Consider the following 15,885-nt stretch of genomic DNA (forward strand, 5'->3'; position numbering starts at 1 on the left):
AAGAGATAGGAACCAACCACTGAGGACAACCTTCTAGATTAGAACAAGGGATGAGAGGAACGACGAGACATCTATTATAGCATTCTTTTAGTTGTCCTATCAATTTACTCATCCAATTATACATGTAGGGGGGATTCAGTTTTTATCAAAATTCTAGTATCATGATGCATGTATCGGCCTGTACGCTCACTCAAGCTGGAATAGCGGCATTCATAAAATTTTGGCACATCGCACACTCACTTTCCATATGCTAAGTGATTTCTTACGCAACATAAGTTAGTGTACCTACAAAAAACTAATTAGATAAAACCAGTGCCGCTATCGTAGATAGACCATACTACTGGGGCTTATACTTAGCGCATCCTATTTTTTGCAAAACTTTTGTTGGTCAAATTTTTAAGTTTTGGAAAGGGTGATGTACTCGTAACCCATTATTGGCTCTAGTACCAACTGTGGCATAACCGCCCGATATAACACACTTACGGAGGCACTCGTCTTCCACCAGACACTAAGCACCCTGAAAGCAAGCTACAGCAAGCGGTATCCATTGGGCGCACCCCAAGGGAGAACCCGAAAGATCCACATTTTCCCCAAGGATCCAATAATGAGAATGAGTTATAATACTTAATACATTTCATACATCCAGAGTTCTTAGAAATTCATTATTACATTGCCAAATGTCAGAGTGCGGAATATTAAACAGTGGAATAAAAATAAACATCTAGCGACGAGGATCTATCCGTGCCCACCAGAAGGATCCTTCACACAATGGCACTCCTCAAGCATTACCTACAACAGGGGTAAATAAACCCTGAGTACACAATGTACTCGCAAGACTTATCCGACTAGTGGGAATAGCTTCCCGGCTCCAAGGGATATGCAAAGCTTTATGGTTTACTGATTTCCTTTTTGCAGAAAGCAATACTAATAGTGAGTCCTTATTTATGTTATTATTAATAGCCATATTAATTTATTATCTAGCCATTCTATGCAAGCACCTATTCTACTTTCAAGCAAGAGTTGAGCAATCAGTTCCATTTCATCACCTTCCATCTTCCAGTTCTTACTACAGTGCTAGACACGAAACAAGTTGAACCGGATTGCCCAGCGATTCACGAATCAATGCCCCCAGCCGGGTACCCCAAAAACACACGCCCTGCTTGTACCCCAGGCACAAAGAGGACCAACCCGCCACCCTCCTATCATGGGGTCTAGGTCCCCATCCCAACTTGGACTCCAAGCCCTCGCTCCTAAGTCTCGGACTTAGTGTGGTGCAAGGACCTCCACCATCCCTGCCTCCAATCAGTATGTCTGGAAAGAGCCAAAACCCATGACAAGAGAACAACAAGTCTTCCCTACGCCCATACCGAAGTATGTGCTCGGGATAATAAATCTGTGACTTGCCTCGATGACTTATGCAACGACCCGTCCTTAACCGACATAGACAAGGAAAAAGTGTAACCAAACTTTGCCCTGTTGGCCACAGGACACAACCTCTTACACCCACCAATTCCCAAACCATATCCCTTCTCGGTCACCATTTCCTTTCTAGCCTTTATCATGAGTGGTCATAATTATCACCTATTGTGAGTAACGATAGGTTACTCAGGCTACCAAAATCCTGAGCATAGCAGCTACTCGACCTATACTAATAAGACTCATAGGCAGATATGTTTATGCATGTAGTTTCCATAAAATGCCTATAACGTAAATGCACATCATATATATTCAGTGATCATAAAATATGGGTTATGCACTAGGGCTTGCCTTGGGCAGGCGGTGGGTCAGCAAAGTTAGCACCAAAAGGCTTCGGGGCTCCCTCCTACATGAGGATCTCCTCCTCGTACTCCTCAATGACCTCTTCGTAATCTGTCTTTGCAATGGCAACACCCTCGGCACCCACACGTGTGCACCGACGCAACGGCGCTAGCACAGGGTGATTACGCTGGCTAGACCGGCCCTTCCCCACCCCTAATTATGAGCCGATGCTCACCTAGGCATAAACCCAAAGTGTAGGGTGGCGACGCAGTGAATGGATATGTTGTCTTGAGCTCCCTCCCCGACGGCGAACTCCTCCCTACGATGGCGGGCACATTCCCATGAGCCAAGGCACAAACAACATGAACAAGCTCAAGGATGGGCAACAGCAGCTCACCCCGAACCTACCAGTCATGGTGGCTTGTCTGAAGACTAACCGAGTGAGTCTAGCCACGCACGCATAGCAAGCCTCGCAACAACGATGGTGGCATGACTATGTCGGCAGCACTGAGCAGGTAGTAGCAGGGCGAAATGGGGTGCGCATGGGATAGAGTGGAGCAGGGCGAAGATATAGTGCCAACGAATTGGATGGAGGTGGACGGGGCTAAGGGAATTTGACGGGCACTGTCGTGGAGTCTTAAAGTGGCCAACGGTGAAGGAACTTCAAATTGGGGCTCGACCTCGGCTAGTAGTAGTAGTGGAAGTGTTCGACATGTAGCTAGGTTCTTACCCAATCCTCAGGCGCACACAATTGCATGGATTCGACCGACGCTGCGAACTGGCCTTGGCGCGGCCCAGCAACTCTAGCGTGGCGCCATTAATGGCAGAGGTGACCGAGAACACAGAGCGATGCTTGCCATGCAATGCAATGGACAAGGCACAGATAGGGAAGACACATGTGCTCGTACAATTTGGCACAGCTCGGTAGGCGCAGCGCATTGACTTGCAAGCATACGGCGACATGTCCACATGCCGGCGCAGTGTCCTAGGCGGGCGCAACGCGAGCGGGGCAGCGTACGTGGGTGATGTAGACTCACGGTCGTGACACACAACAGTGCATTGACGTGACACAACACAGCGTAGGCAACAACATGACAAATGGGTGGTAGTGGCATGGTGACGGGACGACGGCGCAGCGACATAGGCAGACGTGACGCTGGTGGCGAGAGCGCACGCGGGTGATCCAGCGCTTGTGGCTGAGGCTAGCAGCCGCATGGGGACCTAGCGAGGCAGATGGCAATGGTAGAGTAGAGCGACTGGGATTGTCTGCACCAGTGAGGTGGCATGCGCATGAGCACGTGGTTGGGTGCGGTAGTGGTGTGGTCGTGGCCCATAGTGCCGAGCCAGTGGCAGGCCAGTGCAGCGGCGGTGGCACGCGTGCGGCGTGCGTGAGCGCATGCTAGGGCATGGCAATAGAGATGCGACTGGCGTGGCAGCACGTGCTTGGGCAGGCCAATGCAGTGGCGGTGAGCCGAACTGAGGTGGTGACCACGTCCAGACACAGACACCGACCGGAACATGACATGCATGATTTTTAAAGCGGTCCTAAAACCCAACTCGATGATCTAGTGGTGAAACTAACTATTTAACGCTCGAGATGGTATGTCAAACTACTAAAACCAACCATGGAATTACACTACTTCTTAATCCAATTCGTCTGCAAAAATTCCCGAACATAGCTTTGTCGAAGCGTTTCCTAACTTAAGAAATTCAACTACGTTCTTATCGATTCCGCGTCGAATTTGATTTCTACGCTATCAAGGATGCTAGCTAGCGAATCCCATTCTTGACTACAAGTATTTCAACACCACCTATGAAGTTTGTACCACAAACTTTATTAAAGTGTCGGGTATGCGTTCTATAGCATTTTCGTTCATTAAAAATTCATCTAGAACTCTAAGCGATATAACGCGACATAAAATATAACTTCTGTTTCGCGTTTCCAATAAACGTTTCAAGTCACAGGAATTTATTTACACATTATATTTCATACACTATCACATAAACATGATGCATGTGCAATGTTTTAGCAAAAATTGTGTAGTGTAACACCGAGGGTGTTACATGGGTCGAGCACCTAGCCAATGGACGATGCCTCCTTCAGGTATGATGGATAGAACCAAACCACTCAAGGCACCCATAAGAGGGATCTCTTACTTAGACTGCACGAGGTAGCTGATTGTATCTTGATAGATTGAAGCTGAGTTCTTGAGTCCGAGTGGAAAACGAACTAGGTCTTTGTATTGGACTTTAGATGAGATCTCCAAGTGGGATTCATGGTTGATGGTGACCTCCTGAATTCGAGTTGGATCTGAGACTGAGAGGTGCAAAAACTTCTCGGCGAGTTGATCCAGTGTGGTCATCAAGACATCTAGTGAAGCTTGAGGCACTAGGATCTCCATGAGATAACTTTGGAGCTTGCTGTTGTCATCTGCCTTGCAGATCCCAGAGCCAAAGATGAAGGTGATACCCACCGAGAAAATCATGTCATCGAGGTCCACCAAGCTCTCGATTACAAAGTTGCCAAAAGCCCCTACCTGGCATGTCAGCTGTCGGTGTTTGATGACCGGCAATCCATCATAGGGGTACACAAGACGTTGTTCAAAGGGCTTTGGCGTATGCTGAACTTGACAGTAAACGCAAAGAGATGAATGATTTATACTGGTTTGGGCCCTGTTGTCGAGTAATAGCCTTTACGTCCGGTCGGCGTGTAGCCTTTTGTGTTGGATTGATTGTATGATTGTTAGGGTTACAAGGGGGTTCACCGTACCTCTTTTATATAGGGGAGAGGGTAAGGGTATGTATCTAGTCCTAGTCAGTTACAAGAGAAGAGTACTAGTCCTATTATAGAATCTAACTTTCATAGTAAGCTGACTAAGTCGATCTAGAATAGCTTCAAGTCCATGCCACCTTGTCTCGCGTCCTTCAACAGATCATGGGCCATCCCATGGCCCATCCAGGTAGTACCCCCGTGGGGAACCCCTAGGACCCTAGTCCATCAAGTAGACTAGTTTTTAGATTCTAAAGATTCAATTGAAATGTAAACGAGATGCACTCTTTTTCCACTCAGGGGAAACCCTTCATAGGGTGAGTGATTTTTAACAAGGCAGTCTCAATTCTAAATTCTCATCAAATATAAATGAGAAACTATTCCCCTAAATCTTAAAGTACAGCAAAAAAAACTAAAAAGCCGAAGAGTATACTTAAATAAACTCAAATATTGGCCAAAATAAACTAAAAAAAGGTAGCATCATTTTTCGAACAAGCAAAAATCAATGCTAGCCTATCTAAACAAATATAGTATCTACCTTACAAAAAAAATTAAATTTACTAAGGTGAAATTTGACTTCTAAGCGAAGTCTATGTGTTACCTTCGCAAAAAAGTGAGGGGATGGCATTTTTTAAATTCACTAAGGTGAAATTTGACTTCTAGGCGAAGTCTATGTGTTGCCTTCGCAAAAAAGTGAGGAGACGACGTTTTTCAAATTCACTAAGGTGAAATTTGACTTCTAAGCGAAGTCTACGTGTTGCTCGTAAAATTTCAAACATTAATACAAAAGTAAACAAAATTCAATTCCATCATAAAAATGAATAATTTATTACATATACAATACAATAAGACAAGTTTACAATAAAAGTTACAATCAGTCACTTTTCGAAGCTACAATAGTTGCAGCTTCACTAATCAAGTCTTCAACAACCATATCCAACATATGGTCAACTTTACATCATAGAAAATCTTTAGAAACATAGCTCGGTGAAGCATTCGAACATGATGACTGGAAAAATACAAAGTGTTAAATTATTTTCCATCACATTCAAATTCCAAGAAAAAAAAGAGAACTACAATGAACTACCTGAGAAATTTTGTTGAGGTCAACAATTCGCGACAAACAAGATTTATTGTTCTCAGCAATAAGATTTTTAGATTCAAAATATATAAATAGCACATATCATCAGCAAAAAGAACCAAGATGACCAAAAAATAAAGCATCATAACTTAACGCTTACGTCAGTTTACGTTCAACAAATGTATCAAACGTAGGGTTCGCCACATTAGTTGCATACTCAAACCACAGTGAAGGATCAACCACAAAGTTGTCCTTACACATTAACAATGGCAAAACACCAACTTCATTCTGCTAAGTTCAATATTTACAAATGTCAAAACATCTTTCAAAAGCCTCACCCCTCAGCTTAAAACTAAAAAACTAACTACAAAGACAACTAAAATGGGTGATCACCAACATCATCATCCCTGGCATTTTCCTCTTCGTGTTTCTTCCTCTCTTTGCATCTTCCCATCTGCAGCAATTTCTTTTTCAAGCTACTACAAAAAAACAAAATGTCATTATAAAAAAACAAATATACACAAAGAGAAATAAACAAAAATAGGGAGAGTAAAACTCTTAATCTAATATTTTCCATCTTCTTGTTTGCCTTCAGAAAAGCATTCTCCCTGCCACCCATGTTCCAATATTGATTAAAATATTTCTTGCAAAGTAATTGAGTCTGAGAAGTAACCTGACTCAATTGCTCCACAGAAGGAAACTTATAATCCTTGTCCAACATTTGTGCATACAAAGGATCTTTTGCCTCTTTCATTAAATGGAAAAGTGCATGAGTTGCATAAACACAACTCAATTCAGCACTAGTCCGAATAACAGTTGGCAAATCCTCATACTAACGGCACAACCAAGCAAAAAATGGATCAAACTCTCCAAGCTCCCAACAAGGATCCTCTAGCTTCGCTCCAAACTTGTCATAGCAATTTTTGCAAAGTTCCCAAAGGCGATTGCACTTATCATGGAAATTTTGATCTTTCTCAGTAGACTTCTTCTCAAGATAAATTTTCTCCTTCACAATTTTATCAAGATCTTTTTTCAAATTATCAAAATCTGTAGTCTTTGCCTCAAGTTTGGCTCCAACAGAGATACATTTTGACTCCATATCATGAAGAGCTTCAACTATCTCTATTCTCACTTTTTCTTTAGCAGCAAGTTGAGACTTCAAAGATTTAATCTCCTCAAGCAAACTTTTCTCACGAAGTGCCACATTCTTCGCATCTTCTTCAAGAGATTTACACAAACTCCTTTACAAAAGAGCATTTCACAAAAATATAACATCAATATATATATACGAAATCAAAAACAAGCGAAGCAACATTTGTAAATCAACATAAGAAGTTAAGCCAAATTTACATACGAAATCAGACAAAAACATACAAACCATGTAAATCATGGTAACAATAGCATCTGCCAACTCGAGGGAAGATTTACCAACAAGTTCAGCCTCCGTGTTAGGAACTACGAAGTTGAGATGTCAACGGGGAATTCCCCGTTGGGGGTTACCGCCCCATCCCCGTCCCCGTGGGGGCAAATTTCCCCCATCCCCGTCCCCATGAAGGCTCATGGGGAGCACTTCTTCGGCATCCCCATCCCCGCTCAGGGATTTAATCCCCGCGGGGATCCCCATCCCTGCAACACATGAAGCACGCTTGCCACCACCATGGACGCCATCGATGGGCACCTCACCAAGCACGCCATAGTTTCACCTCGGCTGCCGCGCTCAACTCTGCCACCGAAGCCATGCTCGTCGAAGCCGCCCTCGCCGTCGAGCTTGCCTCTACTCACTAAATTGAGGAAGAGGGAGAGCAAGACGGCAGAGGTGAGCTCGACAGTCGAGGCTAGCCGGATTTGGAAGAGGAAGAGGGAGAGCAAGACGAAAGAGGCCACGCTCACTGAAGCCGCCGAAGGTAGAGGCGAGCTCGAGGTAGAGGGAGAGCAAGACGCAGGGCACTCTCACCATCAGTGCCGCCAACCGCTCTGCTCCCCTATTCTCCCTTAGCTCTGCTCCTCCCCATGGTCGCAGCGCCGCTACATGGCCAGCCGAGCTGAGGCCGCTGCCGATGGCGCCCCATGTCTTGCTCTCCACGGTGGATTGAGGATAGGAGAGTGCGAGAGCGAGAGAGCGGCGGCTACAGCAGTGTTGCTGTGGCTGGAGCCTGGAGGATGGGAGTGAGTGAGCGACCGAATGGGGAATTGGGGAATAGGGATTAACTGATTAAGGAATTAGGGTTGGATACTTGGATGGCGCCTCCACGAGTTGGGCCTTTACATGGGCAGGCACTGATGCGTGTTTTGTGGGGTGGGTTGGCGAGGATCAGGGTCAGGGACCAAACAACCATCCCCATCCCCGCCATCCCCGACGGGGATAGTTTTCCTACCAAATCTTTCCCCATGGGGATTAATTCTCCTCCATCCCCATCCCCTAATGGAAGAAATCACCATGGGCAATCGGGGATCGGGTCCTCATTGACATCTTTACTATGAAGGCATCATCAATGCACCTTGACAACTTTAATTCTGGCTTCCTCAGCATAATACAAAGTTTGTCCAAGCAAATCCCAATAAACTTGAAAGTGTCTATATTTACACCTTGAGCTTGGTAGTACTCCAAACAATGTTTGTATGCCTTTGGGTCCACTCCATCAGAAATAGTTTCCAAAGCTTCAGCTGGAGTAGCAGGTTCCTGAGCCACCTCTTTCATTTTCCCAACATCCACAATCGTCTCTCTTTGAGATGAAGGGTGTAACAACCCAAAAATCCACACACCAAAAATCACAACTACAAAATTTTTTGTTTCTAACCCCATGCAATGTTGAGTGACAACTGTAGGAGCCAACCCTAGGTTTTTCATTAGTTGTAACCCAACTAGACAATTTCATGAGCATAGCATGTCATTTGTTAATTATGTTTATTTAAATTCTAACAAATAAAGTAATGCATACGTTGTCAACTCAAATTGTGATTTGGATTTCCAATTGCTTTGCAACTTCTTTAAAGTAATAAACCACAAAGTAATTATTAATCAAACCAAAGAATAAATGCTTAAAATGAAAACCATTTCTATTGTTGTATAACAAACTACCACTATTTTTGTTAAACAAAATAGCTAAACAAAGTTCCTAATACATATAAAAGAGTGTTGTGGGCCTCATATCTAAAAATCCAATGAATAAGGTACACCAGATTTGAATTCAAACTCCAAATCAAATTTGAATTCAAACAAAGAAGAAGAAAAATAAAATAGAAAAAGAAAAGAAAAGAAGAAAGCCTCGTAGCCGGCTCGGCCTGCTCGGCCTACAAACCAGCCCTGCATCTCCTGCTGCCTATCACGCCGCTCACACCCGCGCGCCCGTCTGCCACACCGCTCACACCTACGCGCCCGTCTGCCCCACCTGCTGCCGCTGCCACCTGGACCCCACACGTCAACCACTCCCGGCACAGTGTCTTCTTCCTCCCCACGCCAGCATCTCCTCCTGACCGAGTCCTGACCAAAGCAACAAGCGCGGGCCCGGGGTCACGCAAATCACCTGGCCCTGTTCCCTTGGCGCAGCGCCCACGCAACCCCTGCGCCAACTACCTGCGCTCACGATACCGTCCGATGCAATCGGCGCATCGCCTGCCGTCCGCCCCGTCCACCATGGGTTAAGCTTCGACCTCAGGGATATAAAGCTATGCCTAGAGCACCCTAGGGATTCCTCAGCCCACCGCCGCCATTCAGTGGCCCAACTGCCCGCACCACTCCGAGAGAAGAGGGCTGAGAAGGAAATTTGGAAGAGGGAGGCGAGCAGGGAGCTCGGAGACGTCGATCACCGAAGCCCAGAGCACCGCCCTGAGCGCCTACCCCGACAACGTGTCTTCCACCACTAGGCAGCGCCTCGCCACTGCACCACCACCGAACGCCGCCAGCACCACTCGGTGAGTTCCCTTGTTGAGACCTCCTCCTAGCCCATGGATGCCATAGCAGTGCACGCGCTTGCCGCGCTCACGATGCCACCATCATGGTGCGGCCACCGCATGCGCACCCGGCCACCTTGCTGGACTAGGACGCAGCTATAGAGCATCACCGTGATGCCTAGAGGATAGCCACGTAGACCAAGACACCGTTAGCCGGCCGCAGCACCTTGGCCACGAGCATCGGACCTCGGTCGGAGCTCCACCATGCACCACCACCACGTGCGGACTCCACCACACCCTATGGTCATCGTCGATGCTACATCCTGCTTCCCGCTAACCATCTGAAAGAAAATAGGGCACCAGGACCCCTGGAACTGCCCCTAGATGCCCCATCGGCGAGCACCGCCACGCCAAGCCATCGACCACCGTGGCCAAAGCCCTAGGAAACCTTGGCCGCCACCTTGACCCCACCACCATACTCGTCGAGGCCTGGCAATGCTTTTCCCCACCTCAATTGAACGCCAGCGCCGCTGTGGGAGCTCGCCGGTGAGCTCACCACCGGTGGGAGCACGCCGGGAAAGGAAGCAGAGGAATTCCCCTCGCCAGCCTCACACACATGCACCCAGTGCACGTGGACCAGGCCAAAGGGAAGAAGGATAGACTCGATCCACCGAAGACCTAGCCTACGGTCCATGGACCGTGAACACTAGTCCACCATGAGCCACGCGATGTGGGCCGATCTATGGATCGAAGCCCAATGGAGGCCCTTGGCTACGACATGGCAATGCCACAGCATGCCACGTGGTGGGCCAAAGCCCAGCCCGTATCCAGGCCCAACTGGCCTAGTTTGGGACCCAGTCTGTGTTGATCGTTGACTAGTCAACGTTGACCGATTGACCGGACCCACATGTTAGCGACACAGAGACTCTGGACCCACTTATCAGTAGGTGACATCATGACGATGTCATGCAGGTCCCACCTATCAGTAACAACATAGCCGAGGTGATGTCATGATGATGTCACGGTGACATCAGCTACTGACGACATCAGCTCTGGCCCCACCTGTCAGTGACTAAGATCCGTTGACCGTTGACTCACCTGTTGACTTGGCGTTGACTTTGACCAAACCCACATGTCAGTGACCCAAGAGCCTCTGGTCCCACCTATCGGAACCGATGACGTTGATGATGTCATACTAACGTCAAGATGACGTCAGCAGGACCCCACCTGTCAGCTTGGAGCCGAGATGATGACGTGGTGTCAGTATGCCACATGGACCAGTCATAGTGTGACACGTGTCAGCCCTGAATTAATCAGCCGTAATTATTTTTAGAGATGATTTAAACTTCAGAAATTCATAACTAATTCATACGACCTCAGAAAAATATGAAACTAGACTAAAATTCATCAAAAATCGAGCCCTACGCAATGAACCCATATTTGAGTGCATTTGGTTCTTTTGAATTTTCATTGCTCTTTGTACTATTCTATAGACGTCGCTAACGCGACGATAATGCGATCGTTTGTAGACTCGGAGGAGAACCAGACAGATGAGGACCGAGACTACCGTGAGGAGTACGGAGACGACTACACTGAAGGTGCCACATCCCACCCAACCTCATAGCACCTATTACGCATGGCTAATATAGAACTACTATTGCTTTACTTTATTGTTATATTCACACTATGATAGGACTTGCATCGTAGTATGCTTACTTGATGGCCTTTACCTTGACGCAACCTTACCCCAGCATACCCTGCTATTAGGCTAGACACACGCTTACTGCTATATTTCATTGCTTGTACTTCTACTACGCTTATACTACATTAATGCGTGGTGTTATCTGGACTATGGGGAGAGTGCTGCGTGTGTGACTTGGGTGTGTGGAGGGTGAGGGTTGTGTCGACCAAGTTGGAGTATACGATGAGCCTAGGGCAAGTCTTGCCATGGGGTGCAACCTGGACACCCCTGGAAATGGATACCTATGGTGGGTAAATGGTATATAAGGTGGTCCTGGGTGTGAACCTATGATGGGAGGAGCTCGGGATGGAGGTGTTGTGGTGACACGGTAAATGGAAACCCTAATGAAGACATTCTGGCTTGGTCATCCCTAAGTACTTACTAGTACTCAGATTCACCGGGAAGTCTTACGTACCACTCACCCTATATGGTGCGGGACGGTCGGACTACTTGGTAGGATATTGCCACTACTGCTAGGTTGATAGCGGACAGTGTAAGGAGGTACGGGGCGTGGAGGATTCCCCCACACCCTTCCGAGACTTCATGGAGACCATGTGGACCTGGCTCATGACTCACAGTTTCAGCCACCCTAGACTAGACTTGGGGTGTACCAGGGCTGAATGGTAGAGTGGCATTATCCTAGGCTAGCAAGTGGCCAGAATTAGCCCAGTTGACGATGGTCAGCGAGGAAGGCAGATCTTGTGGTTATGTAAAACCTCTGCAGAGTGTATGGTTGATCGATCGATACATGTGCCGACTTGTCGGCTATGGACCTTTCCTGGGTTTCGCTTAAACTAGATAGTGAGATGAGTCCTTCTCTTCTTCCCCCGTGAGAGAGTGTTGGTCGTAGCCAGGGGCTACGGGCCTTGAGACAGTGCCGAGAGGGAGTTGGCCTATCGACTGAGCGATGGTATGGTGATGGTGTGGAGATGGTGGTATATCGATCCTAGAATCAAAACCTGGCTCTGGACGAAAATGGGGTGGAATGTGTGTGGGAATGGTGTTAAAACTTGACCAACTATTATTATGTACTTGATATGCTAAAACATAGGAAACCCCAGCCTTATAGGTTCCTTTTGAATATATCCAACTTGCATCTAATTTCCACAAAGCAATGCTCATAAGGTGGGAGTGGCCAGTATAAATCGTACTGATAAATTCTGGCACACAGGTTCTGCTGAGGAGTATAGCTCCGAGGAGTTTGACGGTTGAGGGGTTCATTCCTACGCTCGAGTTTGGCGATCTTATCTTCAAGTTGTTCTAAATGAATGCTACTTTTGATTTCACCAATGCGGCGATGTAATAATTTATGTAATTCCGCACTATTTGTACTCTGAAATTACGTTGTATGGATGTGATATTCGACTGGAAGTTGGGAAATATGATCTACAACGGTCTTATTACACTTCGACTCTGTGGATTTCCCTTCGCGGAAATTAGGTCGCTTCAAAGGGTTAGAGAAAAATTCCTCTGCACAAAAAAAGAAGAGAAGACAAGTCAAAAGTTAGTAAGTCAATATTCAAAGTCAAAAGTAAAAAAGTAGGCACAAAGAAAAAACAAACTTACCCATAGAAACACCCTTTTCAAGTTGATAAGCAACTTTTTCAACAGTATTTACATCAATTGTGGACTCGGTACGATGAGAAGCACATGCATTTTTGGCCACTTCGTCAAATATATCATCATCAGAATCATCAAAATCAAGGGTAACGGTAGTAGTACCCTTACCCTTGTGAGCTTTAACTTTTGGAGCATCAGTCTCCACAGGCCTACCTCCCAAATCAGTATCATGCATCACAACTTGAGGAGGTGAGGCAATGTGAAGAGTAGCACCAACATCTCCTGCAGTCCCTAGTGGAGTTTCAGTAACAAACCTTTGAGAAGATGGCCTAGCAGTCTTCTACGAAGCCAAAGTAGCAATCTCCCCTTCTTCTTGTGACTCTATATTAGCAGTCGTAGCAGTAGTAGCAATAGCAGGAGAATGAGCAGGATTAACCGGAGAAGGCAAAGTATCTTCGCCAACATTAACTTAAGACGAAGACAAAGTAGCTTCGCCCAAATTAACATTAGAATGAACATTAGGCTCCAAATTCTAGAAACAATCACCAAGCAGAGTCAACATCGATGGAGTCAACCCACTAGAATTAAAAACTAAACTAATCATCCTCACCTCTTCATCATGAGCCAGTTGACTAAGAGTCTCCTAACCCATATCTCCATCACTTTCCCCAAACTTTTCAGAACTAGAAGGAGCAACAGTCTTTTGTTTCTTCGAAGTTTTTTTAGCAAGCTGACCACCACCCTCTTTTTCTTTGTAACATTTTCTATGCATGGTTTCACAGTACGAGTATAATCTGGTGCTGGCCTTTCATCATATTTGATCTGCACAATGTAACACCCCCGGTGTTACGATCCTTTTTAGCGCCGCGATTTAGGACTCAGTAAAGTTTTCGAAACGAGTTTCTCGGATTTTTGATTTAAAACGTATTCAACGCAATACGCGAATCCAGTGTGACTGAGTTCGTGGACTCAAGTAAACGCTCAAGTTGAATCACGCCGGGCATAGAAATAATTAGGAATGTCGAACGGCAGTTCGAGTCAATCGATAGCAACGGTTCGTTCTATTAGATTAAGCATGAAAAGCAATGTTTATAAATAAAATAAAACCCATTAATAAATAGAACAATATATATATGTAGCTTTAGAATAAAAATTTAAATCCGAGCTTGCTGAAATTTTCCTGTGCCTAGACGTTGCAAATTGACTAAAGTAGCAAACCGTTATATATATATGTATATATGTATATATATATATATATGGATATATATATATATGTATGTATGTATATGTATATATATATACACACACGGCAGTAACTCTAAATCTAACAACGTGTAATTGTGCTAGTTGACCTGCTGCCTTTGCTTCCTGTCTCGGTGTTGTCCCTATCTACTTTTACTTGTATCCTTCGCATCTGCCAAGCTGAGCCAGGCCGGCCTTTCCCTTCCTCCTTTTTTCTCTGCTGCAATGAATGCTGCTGCCAGCCACGTCGCGGTGTCCTTGCTATCGCCTGAAGCCAGCTCTCATGAGTAGCGTGGAGCTACATGCATGTGCTGCCAGTAAAAGCTAACGTCTCATCAAGTTCTATTTGCTGTCTTCCATTTTTTTTAGCAAGCAAGCCGAGCCAAGTCTTCATGCTGTTTTCCTTCTTTTTCTATTGCTGCTGCCGTGCCAGCATGCCATGTCTCACGCTGTCCTTTTCTCTGCAAAGCCTTAATGAGAGTTGGCCGAACGCTACAGCTGCTGCTTTTCACGCTGCAGTACTTGATTCAGCTCTGCTCCTCATGTTCACCAGCCAGCGCATTAAACAAGGAGCAAGCCCCACAGCTTCTCTCTGAACTCCCATCTCCTTTTCTGCCCACCCCCGATCACAGCGCCGCTGCCTGGCCACCGGTCCACGCTAGTACAGCATGCCCCGTAGCACCCCGCGCCGCGCTGGACTATCACCTTGGCTCTGCCCCTTCTTCCTCCCTCGTGGCCGCACACGAATCCCCTCAGCCACAACGCTGCTCCTCGCATACGCGCGCTCTGCGCACGGGCACAGCCGCGCCTCACTCCTATGTCGGTCGTACCTCACCGCTCGCTACTCCAAAGCGCCACCGTTGAGACGTTTCTCCCCCTGCTGTCCTTCACGAGCAGGCGCACCGCCCTCCCTTCCCCACTCCTCGTCAGCGCTGGGTACCCGACCAGACCGTGCCACCACCGAGCTGAGCCGCGATGACCTCGCTGCTCTTCGCCGCACCTACACGCCCCTTGGCCCCACGTTGCCCTGCCATTCTAGCTCCACGCCCGGGCCATAGCGCTCCGCCGTCGGCTACGCCCGGCTCCCCTTGCTGCCTCGCATGCCCTGCACTCCGGCATGGCCACGCCCTTGCTGCCTCTACGCGTGCAGCATGCCCGAGCATGCCGTGGCTCCTCTGTTCTCCGCTCGTCGTCATCCGCACGGTCCACCTGCTGCCCGTGGCCGGTGGTGCGCCCATCGCCGCATCAGCCCACAACTACAGCCGTGACGGCCACAGCGCCTGCCCACCATCACGTCCCACACCGGCTGGACATCGTTGGTGGCAGCTCCCCCGTGGCTTCCCAGTGCCCGCGTGCCGGCGCATCCGCCGCCGTGGAGCTCCGCTCCGCATCATCCTTGCCACGCCAAGTCCCTGTGCGCCCATGCCGAATGCAGCCACGTCCTCGCTGCCCGTGCTAGCAACATCGCTTTCCCCTCCCCACTCCTCAGCCACCGCTGTCGGGCTATCATGCGGTGTCGGCCGGTGCTCCTCTGCTTCTCTGGATGAAGGAGACGAAATGAAGGTGAGATGGGTGAAAGTCCAAGGCAAAAATTTATACGAGGTTCTATTTGCGAAATACATGACTCACCGAAATAGTGTCGTCGTACTGCGGGTGGATTTGAGGATAACTCAAGGGCCATTTCACAAATATGCCACGCCACCCGCCGCACTGGGCCGGCCTGCCGCCACGCCTGGGCCGTGCCGTGCCGCACATGGGCCAGCCTGCTGGGCAGTGCTCGCCTACCCCTGGGCCTGGTGCCAGCGCCTTGCTAGGCCGGCCTGAGGCTGTCTAGGCCACCGC

This window comes from Miscanthus floridulus, chromosome 2, assembly GCF_019320115.1.
Source record: "Miscanthus floridulus cultivar M001 chromosome 2, ASM1932011v1, whole genome shotgun sequence".
Lineage (NCBI taxonomy): Eukaryota > Viridiplantae > Streptophyta > Magnoliopsida > Poales > Poaceae > Miscanthus > Miscanthus floridulus.